The following is a 14,514-nucleotide window of genomic DNA, read 5'->3' as shown; positions in this document are numbered from 1 at the left end:
AAACGCACCACAAGAGTAAACAAAAAATCTGCTACAAGAGTAAAGAAAAACGTGTCACAAAGATAAAGATTCTTATTTAAAATTGAAAAAGCTTAAGAAAAACAAATGATATAATAAGAAAAAGAACAAGAAAAATAATAATCACCTGCGGTCAGTAACCAATATTAATATTATTGTCGTCGACGACTAAACAAAAATCTAAAGAACGACATAAAAATGTTGAGAGAAAACTTAAATTAGAGAAAAAGAAAAAACCTGAAAAAATATTGTATTTTGATTACTCATTTTAAAAAAATACTAAATTTAAAGTTGTGTTTTTTATTATAATATCTCATAGTTAAATTTTTATCGTTGGTTTAATAAAATAATGATGTGGTATAGTATAATAGTAATTTTTTAATTTTTTAATTTATATATTTTATTAAATTAATCTTAATTCAAAATAATTTAATAAATTCTCAATATTTAAAAATTGTTATTAAAATTTTAAATTATTTCAAATTAAAAGGATTTTTAAATAATGAGTATTTATGTAAATTGTTTTGAATTAAAACTAATTTGATAAAATATGTAAGTATTAAGGACAAACTATTATTATACTATATCTCATCATCATTACCGATAGTCAATGATCAAACTCAATGGTGAAAAATCAAAACATAATCTCATGTATGATGTTTTTAAAAGAATAATCGAGTAACCAGAATATAAACGTGACAATAAATAAAATACCAAACGGCAATTACCCTAAAAACATTACGAAAGATTTAGTGTTTTTAGGACATTCATATTTAGGGTATTGGCTTTTAGTATTTGCGAAAAATATTACAGCTCTAATTTAAAAATATTTTGAGTTGGGTTAAAATCGGATATATTGGAGTGTTTTTATTTACCTTGGAGATGGAAAGTGATATCAAGAGTCTCGTGACGAAGCTTCGTGACAGCAGATGTCTCTCAAGATATCAAATGGTTGATATCGACTATGTTTAAGCCTTCATTTGGAAATCTTTTTATCCTTTTAACTGATTAGTTTAAATCAATAATAACCTTTTAAACATTACATTTTGAATCAAAATTAATTATTTAAAAACGTTCTTTCGCAAACGCCATTAACTTTTTAATATTCTTTCATAAACATTAAATTTTGTGTTATGGAATTTTATTCTTTTATATTTGTATAACTCATATGCTAAACTTATGTAATGATTTGTAATAATTATATTTTATTTTAATTACTATTATTTTTATTTCTTTTGTGAAAAATTAGATATCAAATATATTTTTAATATTTTAGTTTTGAATTCAAGTTTTCATTTATATTTCATCCCACCCTTAAATGTCTATACGATAAACGAATCATAAATGATCCGGTGTATAGACAGTGTAATACGTACGTGGAAACCAGATTACATGTGGTGTGTGACTGTGTTTTATCACAGGCTGTTTGGTCAAATTTGCTTTACAGCTGATCTGCTCTTAATCCCACATATGATCCATTAGTATGGTTAGATTGGTTGTTTGGTCATTATCCAAACCATAAACACATAAAATTTAGTACTGATTTGGGCTCTATGGTATGCGCGCAACATACATTACCACCAAGGAAAATTAATGAGAAAAGAGGAGGTACTTATTCTCATCCGAAGGCAATGGGTTGTCTTCGCAAAGGCAGATATGACACTAAGAGGACCACCACCGTCCATTCTCAGAAGATGGCTAGCGCCTATGTCCCGAATGGTAAAGTAAACTTTGACTCCAGTTTTGCGCAAAATCGACAACATGCATGGACATGTGCAATAATCAGAAGACAACCATGGATTAATAATGGGAGCTAGTAGAATGAGTGTTTCTAGGAATACCTCTGTTTTCATGGCTGAAGCCACAGTAGCCGTACATGCAATTTCATCAGCAGCGGATCTGGGTTTCTTTGAGATTGTCGTCGAAGGTGATTGCAAGACCATCATTGAAAAATTAAAAGCAACGGAGGAAGATTCATCCACCGTTAGTGCTTTAATCATGGAAGCAAAAGGCAGGGCATAAAGTTCTCGTTCGTGTATGTACCGATTCGTTCCAAGAAGTGTAAACATGTCAACTCATATCCTAGCTACTAAGAAGTCGTTAGGTTTGACTGATCTGTTTTGGGTGGAGGAAGTTCCCTGGTGAGTGGAGTCACAAGCATCGTAGGATCGTCACTGGTTAGACCCCCTGATAAAGATGTTGTCGTGTTGCGTGGTGAGTTGCTAGGATCTATTTATGCATTTATTCCTTTCTCGTAGACGAGCGATTCTCTCCAATCTTATTTGTTGCATGCGGGAAGTCTCAAAGGCCAACATCTGTTCATTTAGTATAAACTTTAATTTAATTTTATTATAAAGGTTATTTGAGTTCCAATTGCAGATGTCCAATTGGTTTTGTTTTCTAATGGTTAGCTTATGAGGTGTACCAAATATATCTTACTACTAATAACTGGTTGGCATTTCAAATTAATTTTTTTTCATTTATATTAATCAAAGATATTTTTTATTCTTTTAAAAATTTAAAAATAAAAATTATTCTCTAAAAAAAATAGAAAATAGAAAATGCTTTCTATAACCAAACATATTCTTGGTTTTCCAATTGATTTTGGTTTTTCTGTGCTAATAAGTATTTCATAAAAAATCCTTTAATAAAATGAAGAGAAAATCGCCTCAGTGACCAAAAAAAAGTTATAATATACGATTTTAATCAACTTTTTTTGGATTTGCCAAAATGACCAACAAAATCGCAACGCGAAATAAAAATCGCAACGCGATCCCCAGAATCGCAAATCAGTTTCCAAAATCGCAACGCGATTCTTGAAAATCGCAATGCGATAGTACAAATTCGCATTGCGATTTTCCAAAATCGCAACGCGAATATGAAAATCGCAACGCGAACACATAAATCGCAACGCGTATCCGTAAATCGCAACGTGTATCCGTATATCGCAACGCGTATCCGTAAATCGCAATGCGTATCCGTATATCGCAACGCGTATCCGTAAATCGCAACGATAATCCGTAAATCGCAACGAGAATCTGTAAATCGCAACGATAATCCGTAAATCGCAACGAGAATCTGTAAATCGCAACGATAATCCGTAAATCGCAACGAGAATCTGTAAATCACAACACTGAAATTTTGGGTATATAACACTGAAATCATAAACTAAATCCCTAAATCGCAACTCATTCCATCTCCATCTATCACTCTCTCCGGCGACATCCGTTCCTATATCCAACGACATCCTTCCCAATCCGGCAACAGGTTTTAGTTTCGCAGCTCGTCTGTTTAGTAAATTAATTTACAACCATGAAATCATCTAATGTTGATCATGTTTGGATAGATTTGTGTTTTGGAGGGTCATGGGATAATGTTCATGGTGTTTTACAATATATGCCTTTACCCATGAATCTTCAACTAAAATTGTCTTTACAAAAGTTAACTTATGAAACTCTAATGCTACGTGTTTCAAATAAATTGAATTTAGAGCCCCTAAGTGGATTTAGGCTATCTTATCAGAGAAATGGTAAAGTTTATTTGTTAACCGACAATGAAGATGTTGAACGATTCATTGCTTACATTAGTGTTTCACAAGATGATGTTACATTGTATGTTATTGAACCTAGAAGTAGTATTGTTGGGTCAGTAGCGGGTAGTAATCAACTAAGTTTTCTCAAAACCACAACCTTTCTCAAATCCAAATCCCAATCAACTTTCAGCACCAAATTCCGGTTTTCGTATTGACCAGTTAGACGATGATGAGCCAACAGAAAAAATTGTGAGTACTAGTCAGTATTCGAAATTTGGTCTTGGTCAATATCCGGACTTTGATATTGGTCAATACACGGATTTTGATGATGTTTCAGAAGAAGAAACAGACCCTGCGTGTAATGATTTTGATATTGGTCAATACCCGAATTTTGATGATGAAACAGCCGTTGCCGAAGAATGTATTGTTGATGATAATGAGGAGGAAGTTACGACTGTGAATGAACATGTTGAACATCCATTCTGTAATTCATATAATCCTGAAGAAGAAAAAGAAGAAGAAAAATCCCCGAAGAAAAGAAAATGCCACGGGCGTATAACTGGAATATGCCAGAATTACTTCAGATACCGGAAGAAGAGTTGGTAAAGAAAGCAGTTGATTGTTACACAAAAGTTATTCGTATCAAGAAAGATGATTGTTTTGATACAAAGGAAGACTTGAAGATAGCTTTGTATACGAAATGTGTGGAAGATGGCTATCAACTAAAAGTTAACAAATCAAGCAAAGATCGTTTCGAAACAAGGTGTATGATTGACAAAAACTGTATGTGGCGTATGATTGCAAAGAGAATAAAAGATTGCGAAATGTTTCAAGTTAGGACTTTTATTGATAAACATACATGTTCAAGAACCCAAGTTTTTCCTCACCATAGACAGGCAAACAAAAAGGTGTTGGGTGGTTTCTGGCTGAGTTAATGTTTTTGAATGGCAGGGTATATCGGGGACATGAAATTATGACTGACATGAATGCTCGGTTCAAGATTAGTATATCATATTCTCAAGCTTGGAGAGCCAAATGTTATGCCTTGGAATTGTTGAGGGGGTCACCAGAAGCATCGTTTGCCCAACTGCCGGCTTATTGTCACAATTTAAAGCTGAAAAATCCTGGGTCGGTAACTCATATCAAAACAGATAGAGATGGACGCTTTGAGTTGCTGTTTATCGCCATTGGTGCTACGGTTAGTAAATCAATATAATTTTGTTGACTCATTTTTGTTAGTTACATGCATTTCACATTTAAATGATTATATTTCTTGTGTATATTATTTTGTAGATTCGTTCGTTTATTACTTGCATGCGCCCAGTTATTATAGTTGACGGAGCACATTTGAAAGGTCGATACCTTGGAGTAAACTTATTAGCAGTAGCCATGGATGCTAACAATGGGATATTGCCAATAGCTTACGGGTTGGCAAATCTGAAACCTCTGATTCATGGACATGGTTTATGGGGCATCTTAGGGATTGCATAGGTCCTATTAGCAATCTGACAATCATATCCGATAGGGCAAACTCAATTGATAACGCTGTTAGAAGGTGTTTCCCAGATGCTTTTCATGGACTTTGTGGTGTTCATTTGTATAGAAATCTAAAATCAAGGTCTGCTGGTATAAAAAAGCACAAATGGACATACTGGAAGGCTGTAAAAGCTTATCGGGAAGTGGATTTCAATAAGCATATAAATTGTTTAAGACGTGTTTTGCCTCAGTGTGCTCAAACACTAGAAGATGTCGGGTTTGAAAGATGGTCAAGAGTACATCAACTTGGAGCAAGATATGGTTTCATGACGTCTAATAGTGCAGAATCAATCAACGCTCTAAGTCGTCATTCCTGGAAATTACCCATTACTATGTTAATGGAGTTTTTTCGAGCCTCTATTCAACAGTGGTACTACAAGAAAAGAAACCATGCAGGTATTATTTCTTTGAATTCGTAACTTATCATATTTATATATTTTACTAAGTATTGTTTATTTAAATTTACAGGAACATTGGAACATCGTGTTACACCATGGACTGAAAAAAAGATAACGAAACGTGTTGTGAAGTCAACGTCATGGAGAGTTGAACCATGTTCAAACACTTTGTTTCAAGTACTGGATAATAACTTAAATGGGCTAGTCGATCTAAATGCAAAGACGTGTAGTTGTATGAAACGGCAAACATCTGGTTATCCGTGTGGCCATGTTATAAAAGTTGCTCTTCATTTAAACCAAGATGATTCAAGCGCATATGCTATGGATTGCTACACTACAGAAGTTTATCGACAGACTTATGCCGAGATTGTCTACCCTATTCCACATCCTTCTGAGTGGGACATACCAGATGACTTACAAATAGTTTTGCCACCAGCCATGGACAGAAGGCTACCTGGCCGACCAAAAGTCACGATCGTATACCGTCTAAGGGTGAAGAGAAGAAGAGATCGACATGTAGTCGGTGCAAGGAAAGTGGTCATACAAGGTTGACATGTGGATCACCAGTGCCATCAAAATCATCTTTTCCTCTACCAAAATATGGATCCTCATCAAAATCCAAAGCTCATATGGTGTCAAGCAAAAGGCAATCATCTTTAAAATCCCAATCACAATTGGCTTCACCTTTTGGGACTGTTAACTTAGGTGATTTTTAAATGCAAACGTTGTATTATGTGGATTTTATGTGTGAACTTTTAACATTTTCAGTTGAATTAATGACTCAGGCAAACCATTTTGACTTAACCAACTCTTGTTATTCAGTTGTTATCACTATTAGGCATGCATTTGACTATCGCAACACGGAAATTACAATCGCAACGAGAGAATCGCAATGCGAAATGAAAATCCCAACATGAAATCGCAATGCGGAAATGAAAATCGCAACGAGAGAATCGCAATGCGAAATGAAATCGCAATGCGAAATGAAAATCGCAACGAGAGAATCGCAATGCGAAATGAAAATCGCAATGCGAAATGAAAATCGCAACGAGAGAATCGCAATGCGAAATTAAAATCGCATTGCGATTCTCCCGTTGCGATTTTCATTTCCGCATTGCGATTTTCATTTCGCATTGCGATTCTCTCGTTGCGATTTTCATTTCGCATTGCGATTTTCATTTCGCATTGCGATAGTCAATTTTGCCTTCAACATAATGCAGATTGAAATCAACAAAATCAACCATTACATTTCAATCAATTAAACAAGCACAAATAAGAATTATATTCGCATCAATTACACAAATCAACTTTTACAAATCATCTTTTACAAATCAATTAAACAATCAAAAAATAAGCAATAATTCTTATTTCCGATCATCAACTATTGAATCAACTTTTACAAATCAATTAAACAATCAAAAAACAATCAATTAAACTATTGAATCAAATTTTGCAGCCATACATCATTTTCACGCAGTTCACTTCTGAGATTAACCTGCAGAAACCAAACATTTGTTCAAACAACACTTTCTACACATCTAAGACCTACAAACAGCAAATTATTGAATTCTAGGTACTTAACCAAACATTTTCAAACCAAAAGTATATAAACTTACCAATTGTTTATGGACATTTTTATAACGCGGATGCAGGTAGGCAGCGTCTCGTATATATCGATTTAGCCATATAATGCCGAAACCACAAGCCTACTGCAGCTCTATCTCTATCGGTGGGAGGTAGATACTTGATGCTTCCCGTCGTCAAACGCTCCAACGCCAAGCATACGAGAGGACCACAATCTCCTCTGGCTCCGCTCGTTTGTTGTGGCGCGGTCTCGTCTCTAATAACTGTAATATTGAGCTTCTTTGGCTTCTTGTTTCCAGAACGAGTCCAATAATTGATCGCATCCAAGAATTTAGCCAAATGAGAGCTCCATCCCTTAATAACATCTCTTAAATCAGCCAATGATATGTAATTTATCATGCTGTCATACACTATTGTCTTAAGGGATGGGAGCTGAAGCTCGACGAGAATCCAATGTTTACGTTCCAAAACAGGGATAAACACCTGCAATCATAAGTAATAATTCATTCATTTGCGCACTTATTTCATAAAACCTTTAAACTCAATCTAAAATAAATACTAACCTTATCGACCTCCCACCATGCAGGATAAAGTTTAGCTTGTCCATTGCCCAAATCAAATGCTTCATCTCGTGCATTCTTCAAGTGAACGGCGTGAAAAGACGTCGGCATAATTGTATATCGTATATTTTTATTTTTCTTAAGTTTTCTTATTATTAGAAGACGTGTCACCCACGCATCGATATGCTGTTTTACAAAAAAAGACATATATTAGTGACTTACATAAATTTAAAAAAAAAATTAATCAAATTGAAATATAAGAAAAATATAAGACTTACCCCCCCATCGAAATAGCCATTGTCTTCGACCCCTAATAATACGCCCCACCAAGACCGATCAAGCAACAAATAGATATCATCGGTGAGCTTGCATATGTCAGTGAAACACCCCTGGCTCTGCTCATGTAGATAAAAATCAACAGCGGTCTTAGCCCAAAGGGTGTTATCCAGAATTGTGTCCGGTAGTTGTTCCCTCTCCTCTTCAGATACCGGTATGGTACTGGCCGGTAACTTATACGAGAGCCAACTTGAATCCATCATGTCCGGCACGTCAGAGGGTTTCTCAAGAAGCCTACATATGACGCCATGTGAATCGGGCTCTTGAATGGTGGGAGGGACCTCTTCAATGATGACAGTGGCCTCTTGAACGGTGGGAGGGGACTCTCGAGGAATGATAGGGGGGGCCTCTTCAACGATAGGAGTGGACTCTTGAGGGATGACAGGCGAGTCGGGCTTCTTCTTGCGGTGTCTTCGCACTATTGGGGTGTACGGAGACTTAATAGCACGTGCACGCTGTCTGATGCGTGAACTCCGTCGTGCAAGCATAACCCGACGTAAAGCATCCACTCTATCGGGCCGCTAAATAATTAAATACAAAAATCAGTAAATAAACAGACATGATATTTAAACAGTGAAAACAAAGACAAATATGTTTCAAACTTGCATTGTATTCACCCAAGTCATTATTCTATCATAGTTCACAAAATGCATCAGATAACAAAGAAAATATGTTTCAAACTAATACCCTGAAGTTAGTATTTGTCTTTGTTTTGTCTATTGGTTGAAGTAATGCAATCCATTCAAGTTTCAATTTGCAGAAGAAGAAATAGTTTACTTTCGCAACACGAAACTTAAAATCGCAACGCGAAACCAAAATCGCAACGCGAAATGAAAATCGCAACGACAGAATCGCAATGCGAAATGAAAATCGCAACGCGAAATGAAAATCGCAATGCGATTTTGGTTTCGCGTTGCGATCTTGTCGTTGCGATTTTGGTTTCGCGTTGCGATTCTGTCGTTGCGATTTCATTTCGCGTTGCGATTTTGGTTTCGCGTTGCGATTTTAAGTTTCGTGTTGCGAAAGTAAACTATTTCTTCTTCTGCAAATTGAAACTTGAATGGATGCATTACTTCAACCAAAAGACAAAACAAAGACAAATACTATTTCACAGTGTTAAAGAATACACAGTTTAGCAGAATTGGCAGCAACCGAACAAATTTACTTTCAACCAAAAGACAAAACAAAGACAAATACTATTTCACAGTGTTAAAGAATACACAGTTTAGCAGAATTGGCAGCAACCGAACAAATTTACTTTCAACCAAAAGACAAAAAAAAGACAAATACTATTTCACAGTGTTAAAGAATACACAGTTTAGCAGAATTGGCAGCAACCGAACAAATTTACTTTCAACCAAAAGACAAAACAAAGACAAATACTATTTCACAGTGTTAAAGAATACACAGTTTAGCAGAATTGGCAGCAACCGAACAAATTTACTTTCAACCAAAAGACAAAACAAAGACAAATACTATTTCACAGTGTTAAAGAATACACAGTTTAGCAGAATTGGCAGCAACCGAATAAATTTACTAAGCAATCTAAGTGAAATGGCTAATCTAAGTGAAATTACGAGTAAATTTATCATTAAGTTAAATATGGAAAATCTTAAACTTACCTCGTTGCGTAGAGTATGAACCTCATTCTGCAACGATACTATCATCTCACGTAGAGCGGCAACCTCACCACGTAAAGTTGACACCTCCACACGCCATGCACCATCGTTATCGCGTAGAGTACCGATCTCCTCACGCAAGGCATTGACCTCATCACGTAACTCCCTTGACTCATCCCGTTGAGGTGGAGGTGGAGAACAGGGAGATAGGAGTCGTGGCATCTTTGCCGGTCGCCTATCATGAGGTGATGGTGGAGAAGAGGCTCGATGATGTGACGGGATAGGTGATGGCTCTCGTTCTAGAGGTGTATAGTCGGGTCGATCGGGTGATGGCTCTAGGTGAGGTGATGGCTCTCGAATTGGAGGAAGTGGATGCTGCTCATCATCCGTGCCATCAAAAAAACTCTGACTAGCTTGCCACCAATCAGTGGCAAGCTCTTCCTCCATGGGTGTCAGTCTTTGTAATGGAATGTTGGCCTCCTAAAATATAAAAACTCAAACAAAGTTAAACGTCTACTATTAATAACTTGTTTATATATTATATGAAAGTATTTGTGTTAACTTACATTATTTATTGTCGCATATGATATTAAGTCTTCCCAATCCAACAGAGTTTTCCTCTTCCAGGAAATAGCCCTGGGAATATCATTTGACGTTTTATTGCATATGTACGCATGCTGGGGAAAGCCTCGAATATCCAAATCTACAAACAATATAATAACAAAATTAGTAATTGTTAAATAATTAATTATAATTTTAGAAACATTATATAGAAATTCTTACCTTAAAGGCCCAAACAAAGCCTGACAAAGTGTATTTGGACCCATCGCCCCGCAAACTTTTGCGGTCATCAAAGGCAGACGACAACTTAGTCCAGGTAGCTTTCCATATATACGAACCCCACGGAAACAGATTCCATGCATTCAGGTCCTCTACCAATATTATTAGCTCCCGATGAATAGGTTGTCTGGCCTCTCTGCCTAAAAAGCCGGCATACACAAGTAGTAGAAGGCATACTCGGAAAACATCGACGTCATCCATCCGAGTGAAACCAGCTTTCTTATTAAACAATTTCTTCAGGTCGTCGACATGTAGGTTCGGCTTCTCCATTGACTCATCCAGAAAAACCCGGGATAACCATGATGGGCGGGCGATATGACGAGTGTACCGGCCTACATCATCGTGTCCGAATCGTAGACCAGTGATTAAGCAGAACTCCTTCCGCCCAAAACAAGTATACGCTGGTGGAAAATGAAACCATATCTCTTCCTCACCACGTTGTATACTGTCGGGTAGATTTGATGTCATGGTCTGAAGCCACAAATGGGTCAAATTAGCATCTCCACCCGGATGCTGTACTCTCAACCATGGCCCGAAGCAGGTTTCCTCAAACAATTGTCTTTGAGCAGGTGAAAGCTTCGAAGCAATTGTAGTGGCCAGGCTGACTTTATTTCTCAAGTTCAATTGAGCCGAAAAAAATTTATACAAAAACAATAAACATACCAAGTTAGATATACCAAAAACTACACTGTGAAGATATACCAAAAACAATAAACATAAAAAGTAGTAGTTTATTCTTGAAACTAAAATTTGCAACACTGTTTTGTCTTTTGGTTGAAATGAAAATCGCAACGAGAGAATCGCAACGCGAAATGAAAATCGCAACGAGAGAATCGCAACGCGAAATGAAAATCGCAACGCGAAATGAAAATCGCAATGCGATTTTGGTTTCGCGTTGCGATTCTCTCGTTGCGATTTTCATTTCGCGTTGCGATTCTCTCGTTGCGATTTTCATTTCTCTCGTTGCGACTCTTCTGCAAATTGAAACTTGAATGGATTGCATTACTTCAACCAAAAGACAGAACAAAGACAAAGACAAATACTAACTTGAAAATCGCAACGAGAGAATAGCAACGCGAAATGAAAATCGCAACGACAGAATCGTAACGCGAAATGAAATCTAAGTGAAATGGTTAATCTATTATTGAAATGACCAGTAAACTTATCATCAGTTTCAATATGAAAAACCTACAATAATGCAAACATTTCAAAATAAAAATAATTAAAAAAACTAACCCTCGGAGGTTGATTTTCCATTTCTGAATATTGTGAGGGATTTCTGACCGTGAATGGTTGTGAGGGATTTCGCCGGAGATGGGGACGGAAATCTTCGGAGATGGGGACGGATTTCTTCGCCGTAGAGAGTGAGAGATGGAGATGGGACTGAGTTGTGATTTTAGGTTTTAGGTTATGAGTTGCGATTACGGGATTTTGTCTTAATATTCGTTTTTGTAATTTGAAAATAAAATACGCGTAGCGATTATAATGGCGCTTTAAATATCGCGTTGCGATTTACGGATACGCGTTGCGATTTTTATGTATTATCGTTGCGATTTACGGATACGCGTTGCGATATACGGATACACGTTGCGATTTACGGATACGCGTTGCGATTTATGTGTTCGCGTTGCAATTTTCATATTCGCGTTGCGATTTTGGAAAATCGCAATGCGAATTTGTACTATCGCATTGCGATTTTCAAGAATCGCGTTGCGATTTTGGAAACTGATTTGCGATTCTGGGGATCGCGTTGCGATTTTTATTTCGCGTTGCGATTTTGTTGGTCATTTTGGCAAATCCAAAAAAAGTTGGTTAAAATCGTATATTATAACTTTTTTTGGTCACTGAGGCGATTTTCTCTAAAATGAATCCACAGAAAGAAAATATAAGAGAAAATAATCTGACTAGCCGGATTCGAACCAGTGATTTATGCATATCATCTTTAAAGCAAACTCACAACAGTACTCCGCTCTACCAACTGAGTTAAGGTCGGTCGTCAGAACATATTTACATATTTTAAATAATTATTTTAATACTACATTCCTTATCCAAATAACTCGGGTAACAATAATTTTGACATAATACTAAAATTATCCCAAACATTTATAAAAATAGTTATTTTGGTCATTATTCAATTTTAGAACATTTTGACTCTAATATTTTATATTAAGACAAAAAGACTCCTAATGTTTAATCGTAAAGTCATTTTGTTCATTATTATTTTTTCTAAAATATTTTGGCCCTCAATGTTTCTTTTCAAGATAAAAAGCTCATATTTTTATAGTATTAACTATTTGTTAACTAAGATTTCCATTTATAAATGGGTATTTTTGTCTCATAATAAAACGTTAAGGACAAATAACTACAAAAAAAAAAAAAGTTAAAGTGATCATTTAATCAAACAATAGAGACATTTTTCGACGTTATGCGTTTTTTATAAGTAACTTTGAAATTTTTGTATAATTAAATATTACCTTTTAAATAGTTTATCTCTATACTTAAAATTTTAATATACAATTTCTAAATTGTAACACATAACACTCCTTTAATTAAATGACATTAATTTAGAACATATTGTTTCTTTAACTAAATGGTATAATTAATTAGTTGTGATTTTATATTTTTCTATTCTTGTGAGAATTGAGAAAAGAGGTGGGATGTAAGATTTCTAATTTTTTCATGAAAGAAACATTATATATTCAATATTTAAGTTAATTATTAAACTGATTGAATATATGATTAAAATCATATGATAATTTAAATTTTTTGTTGATATGTTCTAAAGTACGAAAATCAATTTAAAGATTTAATCATAAATTTAGGAACGTTTGATGCAACATATAAAAATTAGTTGATCCTATTTTTAGGCCTGTAAATGAACTGAACGTTCAGCGAACCGTTCGTGAACCGTGCGGCGGGAAGTTCGTTTATGTGCGTTCATTTATTAAATGAACGAACATGAACAATATTTTTTTGTTCGTTTAATTAAATGAACGAACATGAACATAGGTCTCGTTCGTTCATTTACGTTCGTGAACGTTCGATTATGTTCGTTCGGTTATGTTTGTTTATGTTCGTTCGATTATGTTCGTTTATGTTCATTCATTTATGTTTAACTCAATCTTCTTAAATCAATTTTGGTGACCAATTTGTAAGTATCTTAAAAATATTAATTAATCTGATATTCTGATGACCAACTCCATAATTAACCCAATTTTATTTGGAGATTAAATCCAATATGTTAACATGTGAGGCACATCGCACCTATATTCATTTCCCCTTTTTTCCCCAAACCCTAGTGTTCACTAGAGAGTGGAGACGATCGCTGAAAGCTTCAAAACAAGTTATATTATAGTGCAATATGAAGTTTTACAGGTCTGTTTTCATCTCTTTCTCTGTTTTATTTTGGCTTAATAGTTGATATGTAAAGTTATTGTAGGTATCTTCACATCTAAAACTCAAGAAAACATCATACTTCTTTCTAGAAATAGCTGGGAAGATAAAGGTAACAATCAGAAGTATATGAGCATCAATAAAGAGAAAAATATATAGAATTTGCCAGAAAACAAAACAAATGTTTCTATGCAATTTCTGAAAAGAGTGTAATAGCGAAAAATGATTGTTCATATGTAATCATGGACCACTAAGATAAATGTTATAGTGTTAAATTAAAGTTGTGTGAATAATTTATATCTTTAAAAGATCGATCAAAATATTTGATATCTTCAAACATTTTATCACTGCTAATAAACTCTTACGCTATTTATCACTGTAGATTTGGTTATTTGCATTATCGACTATTTTTCATTAAAGAACAATGGAAGGTAGGGTCTCCAACGTTTATGTTCGTTTATGTTCGTGTTCATTTATATTCGTGTTCGTTTATGTTCGTGTTCGTTTATGTTCGTGTTCGTTTATGTTCGTTTATTTATTAAATGAACAAACATGAACATATTATATTCCTTAGTAAACGAACATGAACAAAAAAATTTTTGTTCGTTTATGTTCGTGTTCGTTTATGTTCGTCTATTTATTAAATGAACGAACATGAACATACCTCCGTTCGTGTGCGTTCGGTTCGTTTACAGGCC

This window comes from Hibiscus syriacus, unplaced genomic scaffold (assembly GCF_006381635.1).
Source record: "Hibiscus syriacus cultivar Baekdansim isolate YM2019G1 unplaced genomic scaffold, ASM638163v2 tig00110266_pilon, whole genome shotgun sequence".
Lineage (NCBI taxonomy): Eukaryota > Viridiplantae > Streptophyta > Magnoliopsida > Malvales > Malvaceae > Hibiscus > Hibiscus syriacus.
This window is presented reverse-complemented; position numbering follows the sequence as displayed.